Source organism: Corvus kubaryi, unplaced genomic scaffold, assembly GCF_017639235.1.
Source record: "Corvus kubaryi isolate FWS band 111438036 unplaced genomic scaffold, C.kubaryi_AGA036_p1.0 134, whole genome shotgun sequence".
Taxonomy (NCBI): domain Eukaryota; kingdom Metazoa; phylum Chordata; class Aves; order Passeriformes; family Corvidae; genus Corvus; species Corvus kubaryi.
In genome coordinates, this window is record NW_024580668.1 from 9,389,071 (window position 1) to 9,396,754 (window position 7,684).

The 7,684-nt window shown below is 53.3% G+C and overlaps 1 long non-coding RNA gene across 2 annotated transcripts; it reads left to right on the forward strand.

Annotated features, from left to right (window-relative positions):
- The first annotated feature begins 1,334 nt into the window (after positions 1 to 1,334).
- On the forward strand, positions 1,335 to 6,657 carry LOC121675117. 2 transcript variants are annotated; one of them, XR_006019961.1, is made up of 3 exons: positions 1,335 to 1,564; positions 6,154 to 6,258; positions 6,378 to 6,657. It is a non-coding gene; the product is annotated as an uncharacterized LOC121675117 (long non-coding RNA). The 2 variants fall into 2 exon arrangements; XR_006019958.1 differs by lacking the exon at positions 1,335 to 1,564 and adding an exon at positions 1,571 to 2,801.
- Positions 6,658 to 7,684: the final 1,027 nt, after the last annotated feature.

Sequence of the window (7,684 nt, forward strand, 5' to 3'; positions counted from 1 at the left end):
CCTCTGCATCCCTGCATCTGGCAAGTGCCACCAGCAGGATACAAAGAACAGACATTTCGTGGCAGAGACACTCATGTCCCCACTGTGTTTGCAGCCTGCCTGCTTTTGCTCCCCCAAATAGGCGAGTCCAAAGCTTCCCCTCTGCTTCCGCTGCGTTTCAGTTCTGGTTCTTTGATGCCATGAATAAAAGGCAGGACATAACAAACTATAACAACAATAAAAAACCCACGCACAAACACATAACAAATCAAAATGACCTGGTCTGTGAATGAAGGGGAAAAAAAGGTGGTTCCGTCCCTGGAAGTCTCAAGAGCTTCCAAAAATAGGCTGCGGCCCCAGCCAAGGCGAGCACAGCCAGGGTTTGCTCGATCAGCGCCAGCACTGGGAGGGAGCTGCGGTTTCCCACTCGCTCCTGCCCTGCTCCAGTGCCTACGGGCAGCTGCACCACATCCCCCGGCAGGGGCAGAGCAGCCAAGGGCCCTGTGGGGCAGGGAAGGGCAGTGTGGCTCAGGTGGTGTGACATCCCTCTAAAACCTGGGGTAACAATTTATTTTGCTGTTTACAGCTGAGCAACCCATGGGCCATGAAACACCTCCCCCCTGCACATGCACCGAAGGTGGGCGTGGCTGGTGCTGTAGCTGGAAGGGTAGAAGGGTCCCAGACTTCAGCACCCAGCTGTCTTCCAGCTCTCATGATGGCTGTTACACAAGCCTAGAGGATTTTCCCTATTTTCCCAGGTGCTTGGTACATGCAATCGGAAATTTTCCACCTCCAAACACCCTGCCAGCAGCAGCCACTCTCCCCACTGTGCTTTTCCCTGGGATTTGGGCTTCTCCCAAACCTTACTGCAGGAACACTCCTCATGCTGGCCACTGCCTCCCACATCTGGGAACCATGAGTGGAGCAATGGGGCCGGAGATGGAAATTTGGGCTTGGCCCCATTGGCTCACCTGCCTCAGCCCCACACCCGGCCCGGGGACTGCACCAAACCCCCAGCAGACCTTGGCACCCTTCCCCTTGTCGAAGGCAACTCCTGGCAGTTTCTGCCAGGCAGGAGAAGGAGAGGTGGAGCTGAAGCTGCTGCTGGGCCGGCGCTGTGTGCGCACGGGCGGCGCAGCCTCCGCTCGGCTCCGGCCAGAGCCGCATTCCTGCCTTCACCCGGCGTGCCGCAGTTCAGCGTGTGCACGAGCGCACACGTCCTCCAAGAGCCCCAGCCGGTGGCCAAGAGACTCCAGATGCTGGAGGAGCTGTGCACAGCTGCTGGCCAGCAGCAGCAGAGGGGAAAATATAAATAAAGATTTTAAACCCTCTCCCTCCAGCACAGCAGCAGGACATTCTCGCGTCCCCTGCATCCCCCTCGGTCCATTCTGCCAGCTCCCAAAGCCGGGCCGTGCCTGCGAGGTCACCTCGGGCAGAGCCGCCTGCCTGGCTCGGCGAGGGGAACAGGCAGAGTCCGTGGCGTGTCTGGAAAGAGAAAATCTCCCTGCAGAATCTAACGGGAGCACCGCGAGCTGGCCTGTGCGGGGTCTGCCTGAGAAATGAGAGCATGGAGAAGGAATGTCAGGTATTTCCTTCTGCTCCCCAGTGCTAGAGCAGCCCCAGGTAACTGGCAAGGGCAAAGGAAGGGACCAGTGCTGTTTCCCTGAATCCCTTTGCTGCTGGTAACCTCCAGATCACAAGCAAAGCTACGGGGGTGGAAGGGAGACCGTGTCTTGCTGGCGAGATACGGATCTGATTCTATTTGCTCAAACGGGAAAGGAAACGGAGAAAAAACCTAAAAGAATTGCAGGAGGTTTTATTGGAAGATTAAATCGATCGAAGCCTTTCTGCAGTGTGGGAGCTGGGGAGGAGCTGCCTCAGAGAGGGCCTTGCTCTGTTTAAAATGAAAGCATTTCCTGGGCCATCAGCCCAGCGCGCCTGTGGGAGGGGGATGGGGAGGGTTTTGCATTGGTGGCATCACCACCACGGAGTCCACAGACCCTCCTGCACCACCTCCTCCTCTCAGGGCCGAGCGTCCGCCGCGGGATGGGGAGGGTCGAAGGGGGGATGCAGGACTGGAGACACACCGGCCCCCAAAGTTGAACTCAGGTCATGGTCTCACTGCCCCTCGGTTTTGTTCCTTCCTTCGCGTGGCTTGCGGTTGAAACTCGAAACCGGCTCATCTGGCCGGCGGGCGGGACTGGCAGCGCTGGATCTTGGCACTGGCCTCGCCTCGGCTCCGCACAGCCCCGGCCGTCCTCGCAGCATGGAAAAGCACAGTAAAGCTTTCGCTTCCTCGTTTGCACAGCACCGCTGTCATTCCCGGAGAGGCTGGGGCAGGATGGAGAGGGGCTGGCACGGCGTGGGCAGAGGGGTTCACCCCGGGAGCGGAGAGTTCGGCTCACGCAGGCACTGCCAGCGTGGAGCTCGGCTGAGGCAGCCCAAGAACCAGCACCATCCTTGTGCCTGTGTAGGGTTCCCTGCTGTAGGACATGAGCAGGGTTCAAATGGCCCCAGCCCCCCCAGCTTTCCTGGCCGGTGTTTCCAAGCATGAGGTGCGCGGACACGGCACTTCCCCGCAGCTGCACGGCAGATGAGCGCTTCTCTCGCTGCTCTGGCAATGCTCCGCTCTGCCTGCCGACTCTGCCCCGTCGCACGCGGTCTTCCCGAAAAAACTGGGCAGCTCTGTCCTTCCCTTTGCTCAACTCAGAGGCTGAAACATCATCACCTCTATGCTCGTATGCAAGGATGGGGGCAGGTCCGAGCTCGCCAGCTCCCAGAAGATTGTGGAATGGAAAGCAAATGGAATAGAGCAAAACAAGGTGACCCTGCACTTAAAATCTGTTATTTTGCTTTTACCATGTTCTTCCTCCTTATGCTTGTTTCTGAGCATCAGGAGGGAGACTGGCCATGCCACCTATCCCACGTGTGAGGTTTGGCTTAAATCAATAGAAATCCCGCTGCTTTCAATGAGGAATATTAAGTTTTTCTTTAAAAATAGCAGCTGAAATTTTTGAGTTTGGAACAATCCCCAAATCCATCCTGGTGGCACTGCAGGCCAGGGCACCCTCACCTTTCCTAGTGCGGTCTCATTGGACGGGTTCTGTTCTGCCACCTCTTCCTGGGTCACTTGGAAAGGGGGACCCTGGAGAAGTGGCCTTGTCGGGGTCATCAGGGGCTGTGCCACTGCAGGTGCTCTGTGTATTGCAAAGCCCCACAGGGACAGTGACAGAGTTCTTTGCCTTTACTGCTCTGCCCAGGACACCTTCAGCCCTCTCTAACCTTGTGCCTTATGTCTCAACAATTCCCCTATTTCACCCTTTTCCAGACTTACTCTTTCCTTGGTGTTGATCCTGCCCATTGCTGGATGCACCCATGCCCTCTGTGCTTTTATCAGGCTCCTCACCACAGGCAGGTGCTGGTGGGGCTGGTCCAGCCTTGAACCTGGGGTCCTGCTGCCTCCCCCTTCCTGGCCCCTCCTGTTTGGCTGATATCCAGTATTGCTGTCTCCACCCTGGCTCCTCAAAGGCCATTTTCCGATGCTTGTCTGTTCTAATTTGGGTCTTTGGCAGGACAAGTCTGTCTCCTCTCTGGGTGCAGGTCCAGTCTGTGCTTGTGGCCATGGCTTGGAGCTCTGTGTGGCCAGGCAGCCTAGCAGTGGCCCTGGCTGGGGATGCTCTTGGTCCTCGCCAGGGAGAGCATCAAGCCCTGTAGCAAGCACATCTTTTGCTCTCTCTTTTTTTTACGTGGCTGAAGGTCTGCAGGAGTTCTAGCCTCCTGAGAGCTCTGCCCCACTCCTGAGCCATGCTGGGACTGGGTGTCATAATGCTGACACCTCAGATGCTCCCACTGGATAGACAGAATGAGATAAAATTAATTACTAATCCTTAAAAATCAATTAAGCAATATAATTAATTCAATAGTAATTATTAATTATCAATTAATTGATCTCTTTAAAGAGGGGAAGGTAGAGGAAAACAAGGCAGAAACAGTAGTTCTGGCTGGGAGTTTCCTCTCTACCCTCCGGGTCCTGCCATCTCCCTCAAGAAACAAGCAGCTCACCTTCCCTTCTACAGAACCCACCTCTCACCCAGCCTTGGGCTCTTGGAGGAGTTGTGTGGTGCTGGGGAGAAGAGATGGTGCCTTTAAAAAAAAAAAAAAAACCAACAGAAATCAAGTACCTGCCAGGAAAAAAAAAATCAAACATATTTTCCGTTGTGTCTTGGTTGTGGAAGGGGGATGTGACAGCCATGGAAAATGGACAGATTCTGTGAGCAATAAAAAATGGCTTTGCTTTTTCCCCCTCTTCTCCCCCTGTCGCTTTTCATGTGCTGCATTTCCTACAATCTGATTTTCTTCTCTCCAGCAAATACAGGTTTCAGGTTCCTGAGCATGGGGCTGCGGTTTGAGAGGAGCAATGGAAACTCCCTGCGGTGGGAAGGGGCCAAAGGCACAGGGGGTGCAGGAGGGGAAGGAAAATGGGGCTGTTCTCACTGGGGTGTGGAGGCTCACAGGGGCATGGAGCTGAAACCCTGTGCTCTGCTCCACACTGGGCACGTTTTTCATTCAGTGCCTTCTGTCTGAGGCTGAAGGTGATGATGCATCAGGAGCTGGGGTGCGCTCCCATGCTGGAAGAGGAGACCCGGGAGGGTCCCATCACCCCAAGACCACCCCAGGCCCACGGGTGACCCACAGGAGAGTCAGAGCTGGGTTTGCTGGTGACCCCTGCCCACTGTCACCTCCATCCCTTGCCTGTGCAAGTCCCATGGGGCACTCCCCTGCCTGGCTGCTGGCCAGTGTGCTCGCCTTTCCCAGACCGCTGGGGGAGAAGTGAAAGTGCTTCTCCTCATTCCCGAGTGAGATCTTTGTTTACAGGGACTTCAAATATTTATCCAAAGCGCAGGGCTCTGGTAGGGATGTCGGGTCCCCCTGCTCTGGGCTCTGCAGCTCATCCTTCCTCACCTTTGGGCCATCTCCTTCTCTTTATTTATTTCCTTGAGGATCTTCCCTGCACTAAATCACTGCTGGCTACATCGGTCTGGGGGTGATGGGATTCAGCTGCCCACTGGGATTTTGGCTGTGACCTGCAGGAGCACCTCTCCTTCTCCTTACAGGGGGTGGATTCATCCTACAAACAGGGAAAATAATTGGGCTCTCTAGAGGCTGTTCCCCTGGATCAGGGAGCTTTGAGGCAATTGGGACATTTGAGAGGCATCCTCTTTCTTCCCCCTCACCCATGCAGGCACCTCCACTGGGCAGGCACCCCCAGTGTGGCTCAGCTGGGTGAAGCCTGCTCATCACTGTCCGTGGTCTCAACAGATGAAACATGCTCTGAGAAAGAAAAGTGAGTTTCTGGATTAGATTCTGGCGTGAATAAACACTTGTGCTAGAATTTGCCAGTCTTTCAGGAACTGCAAGTATTTTCACAGTGTCAAATGTTCAGGCAGATACTGTATAAATAATGACCTCGATTATGTCAGTTATTACAATGAGCAGAGCTCTGGGCTTTGATTCATAACAGTATCTGCAAATCAGTGTCTTGACTTTTTGCTCTTCTTGGGAGATTGCTCATGCTCCAGCACTCTGAGGCCAAACGTCTGTGGTTTTGGACAGGGTTGTGGCAGCCTGCCAGCGCCTTCCCTGCACTGGGGCCAAGTGCTGCGTCCCCATGACATGGCAGAGCTGTTTTGGAAGAAATGTGGGGTATGTGACTTCCTGGGGAGTCTGGCCATGCACCATGGATCAGGGACCCCTGTCCATGGCACCTCCTGCAGCAGTCCCAGATGGAAAGCCCAGGCTGATCCGTAGCAGAGGAGGTGGGAACATCTCAGAGGGAGCTGGGTCCCATTGCAGTAGGTCCAGGAGTGTTTCCCTGAGGGGGTGCCAAGCAGAGTGGGGAAATGTGGCAGTGGTTGTACCTTTGAGAAGACAATGCTGTCCCTGGGCCTGGGGGTCGTGGGGGCTCCTCCTGCCCCTCCCATGCCTTGGTGCCTCTTGGGGGATGGACCTGAGATGGGAGGGTGGAGGTACCTGGGGAAGTTGGAGACACTCCCAAGTGGGATGAGCAATTAATGATCCCTGATTATCCTTGGAGCACATCTGGGATCAGCCTCTCCTCCTTACCCCAAGCTTGACATTTTCAGAAATCTTCCTTTTTCTCTCACCCTGTGCTAGGACCTCCTCCCAGAGAAATGAGTGAACCATCTGCCAAAAGCACAGAAAAGCACCAGACCATCAACTTTGCTGTTTCTCCAGTGGGAGAAATGACATCCGCAGGCGGTGGGTGAGGAGAGCACTGGTGGGAAATGGCCAGGCAAAAGCAAGCTGAAGCTAATCTGAGTCTGTTTTTTCTCCAGATTGCTCTGTTTATTCACAATCTTTCTTTGATAAAATTGCAGAAAATCAGAGGCAACACACACTGCCTTCCAAATGTAAAGGGAGGGATGGAAAAAGAGCCAGGAAGAGAAGGCAACTCCAGCACAGAGAGCGATGCAGAGGGGCCATCTGAGAGGCATGAACAGAGTAATGCACTCAGTCTTTCAGCAGCCTTCAATTGCTGCTCCTTCCATGCAGGAATTTCCCATTAATAGCCAATGTCTGAATCTGCAAATTAAATAAAATAATAATAATAATAATAAAAAAGATGGAAAATAAAGACCTTTTGTTTTCCAGACTTGAAGCAGCTGCACAGCATCTCCCAAGATGATGGCTGCAAAGATGAAACCAAAATCAGGTACCAGTTTCCCATCAGCCTGGAGAAGTGTTCTGGAACCAGGGCCTTGCCTCGTCTCCCTCTGTCCCTGCTTCCTCCTGCCCTCAGCTTGTCAGAAGCTGGCTGTGCATTGCCTGTTTGGGATGCTTGCAGGGTACATGTGGGAAATGAGGTTGAGAGTACGATTGCTTTGATTTTAACCAGAGACTGCAGAGTAGGCGAGAGTCTCCAAAAGAAAAGGGAAAAAAACCCCAAGCAAAAAAAAAAAAAAAAAAAAAAAAGGAACGAAAAAAGCTTTCTTACAAATTTCCAGCAGTTTTTATGGTAGATGGAACTAGTAATGGATGTAGCCTGACACTTCGAGCTACAAGGCTCTGATTTAATTTGCCTTTAACTTTGTCAGACTCAAAACACTTGGCCTGAACTTCTCTAGGCTGGCTGCACATCAGCCAAAACAGCACCTCCATTTGCAAGGACAGGGCTCAGGAAAAAGAAAAGCATTTTCTGCACGAGAGCTCCAGCAACCCTCTGCTCTGGCAGGGAGGTGCACTGCACCCAAAGGTGCACTAGCTGGAGATGAGATTAAAGGCTACCCAGGTTACAACCTCTGGCAAACTGAGGTCTGCCTGGTAAAAAGGGCAAAAAAATTGAGAGTTTGAGTTTGAACTTGTGTCTTTTATAGTCTGATGTGGAAGGAAATGGTGCAGCCTTGCTCTGAGGCTATGAAAGGTGTTAATATTGAGCTCTGGCCCTGTACAGAAAGCAGAGCTTCCACTGCACTGTGCCAACACAATTCCTAAAATCCAGACTGAAATTTACCCTTCCAGTCCAAAGAGGAGATCCACTCTCTTTCTCCTTGCCCTCCCGCTTTGGGAAATGACCCAGGGAGGAGTTCAGGAGGGTGGGGAGCCTTCAGTTGGTGGGTGAGATGTCTCATTTCTCCTTGTTCCAGGACTTTTCCAGCCATGCTCTGGAGAGAGGAGCACACAACAC